At 60.7% G+C, this 2,500-nt stretch overlaps 1 pseudogene; it reads left to right on the top strand.

Moving 5' to 3' along the window:
- Window positions 1-2,500, top strand: part of LOC124731837 — a 5,159-nt pseudogene that overhangs the window by 763 nt on the left and 1,896 nt on the right.

The raw sequence follows: 2,500 nt of genomic DNA, 5'->3' as shown, positions 1-2,500 counted from the left end.
CTTTGGGCGCTCGGGCTCCCGGCAAGCGCGCGCGGTTCTTCCCGGATGACGGACCTACCTGGCCCGGCCCCGGACCCGCGCCGCTGTTGGCTCGGGATGCTCTCGGGCGGAATAATCGCTCCCGTCAGCGGCGCTTCAGCTTTGGACAATTTCACGACCCGTCTTGAAACACGGACCAAGGAGTCTAACATGTGCGCGAGTCATTGGGCTGTACGAAACCTAAAGGCGTAATGAAAGTGAAGGTCTCGCCTTGCGCGGGCCGAGGGAGGATGGGGCTTCCCCGCCCTTCACGGGGCGGCGGCCTCCGCACTCCCGGGGCGTCTCGTCCTCATTGCGAGGTGAGGCGCACCTAGAGCGTACACGTTGGGACCCGAAAGATGGTGAACTATGCCTGGCCAGGACGAAGTCAGGGGAAACCCTGATGGAGGTCCGTAGCGATTCTGACGTGCAAATCGATCGTCGGAGCTGGGTATAGGGGCGAAAGACTAATCGAACCATCTAGTAGCTGGTTCCCTCCGAAGTTTCCCTCAGGATAGCTGGTGCTCGTACGAGTCTCATCCGGTAAAGCGAATGATTAGAGGCCTTGGGGCCGAAACGACCTCAACCTATTCTCAAACTTTAAATGGGTGAGATCTCCGGCTTGCTTGATATGCTGAAGCCGCGAGCAAACGACTCGGATCGGAGTGCCAAGTGGGCCACTTTTGGTAAGCAGAACTGGCGCTGTGGGATGAACCAAACGCCGAGTTAAGGCGCCCGAATCGACGCTCATGGGAAACCATGAAAGGCGTTGGTTGCTTAAGACAGCAGGACGGTGGCCATGGAAGTCGGAATCCGCTAAGGAGTGTGTAACAACTCACCTGCCGAAGCAACTAGCCCTGAAAATGGATGGCGCTGAAGCGTCGTGCCTATACTCGGCCGTCAGTCTGGCAGTCATGGCCGGTCCTTGCGGCCGGCCGCGAAGCCCTGACGAGTAGGAGGGTCGCGGCGGTGGGCGCAGAAGGGTCTGGGCGTGAGCCTGCCTGGAGCCGCCGTCGGTGCAGATCTTGGTGGTAGTAGCAAATACTCCAGCGAGGCCCTGGAGGGCTGACGCGGAGAAGGGTTTCGTGTGAACAGCCGTTGCACACGAGTCAGTCGATCCTAAGCCCTAGGAGAAATCCGATGTTGATGGGGGCCGTCATAGCATGATGCGCTTTGTGCTGGCCCCCGTTGGGCGAAAGGGAATCCGGTTCCTATTCCGGAACCCGGCAGCGGAACCGATACAAGTCGGGCCCCTCTTTTAGAGATGCTCGTCGGGGTAACCCAAAAGGACCCGGAGACGCCGTCGGGAGATCGGGGAAGAGTTTTCTTTTCTGCATGAGCGTTCGAGTTCCCTGGAATCCTCTAGCAGGGAGATAGGGTTTGGAACGCGAAGAGCACCGCAGTTGCGGCGGTGTCCCGATCTTCCCCTCGGACCTTGAAAATCCGGGAGAGGGCCACGTGGAGGTGTCGCGCCGGTTCGTACCCATATCCGCAGCAGGTCTCCAAGGTGAAGAGCCTCTAGTCGATAGAATAATGTAGGTAAGGGAAGTCGGCAAATTGGATCCGTAACTTCGGGATAAGGATTGGCTCTGAGGATCGGGGCGTGTCGGGCTTGGTCGGGAAGTGGGTCAGCGCTAACGTGCCGGGCCTGGGCGAGGTGAGTGCCGTAGGGGTGCCGGTAAGTGCGGGCGTTTAGCGCGGGCGTGGTCTGCTCTCGCCGTTGGTCGGCCTCGTGCTGGCCGGCGGTGCAGGATGCGCGCGCCTGCGCGGCGTTCGCGCCCCGGTGCTTCAACCTGCGTGCAGGATCCGAGCTCGGTCCCGTGCCTTGGCCTCCCACGGATCTTCCTTGCTGCGAGGCCGCGTCCGCCTTAGCGTGCTCCTCCGGGGGCGCGCGGGTGCGCGGATTCTCTTCGGCCGCCATTCAACGATCAACTCAGAACTGGCACGGACTGGGGGAATCCGACTGTCTAATTAAAACAAAGCATTGCGATGGCCCTAGCGGGTGTTGACGCAATGTGATTTCTGCCCAGTGCTCTGAATGTCAACGTGAAGAAATTCAAGCAAGCGCGGGTAAACGGCGGGAGTAACTATGACTCTCTCGTCGTCAGCCAGGACATCAGGCCAACATAGCTGGGTCGAGGACACCAGTCGCTTCCTGTCTGGCCGTGACTACGTCGCGTGCATCCGCACGCGCATTAACGCTATACCATCCAAGGCGCGCAGGAGTCGCGGCCGAGACAGGGAGAAGATGTGTCGCGCAAGATGCAACGCCGTCGAGACCGCGAACCACGTCGTCCAGGGCTGCGGGCTGACCAGCCGAGCCCGGGTCCGACGACACGACGCGGTTGTGAAATACGTCGCGCGCGGGCTGGCTCAACGAGGGTTCGACGTGTCTGTCGAGCCACACCTTCGAACACCAGAGGGAGTCCGCAAGCCCGACGTTGTGGCGTCTAAGGACGGCGTGGTGCATGTCATCGACGCA

This window comes from Schistocerca piceifrons, unplaced genomic scaffold (genome assembly GCF_021461385.2).
Source record: "Schistocerca piceifrons isolate TAMUIC-IGC-003096 unplaced genomic scaffold, iqSchPice1.1 HiC_scaffold_1307, whole genome shotgun sequence".
Lineage (NCBI taxonomy): Eukaryota > Metazoa > Arthropoda > Insecta > Orthoptera > Acrididae > Schistocerca > Schistocerca piceifrons.
Note: the sequence above shows the minus strand (reverse complement) of the source record. Positions and strands in the feature narration are given on the sequence as shown.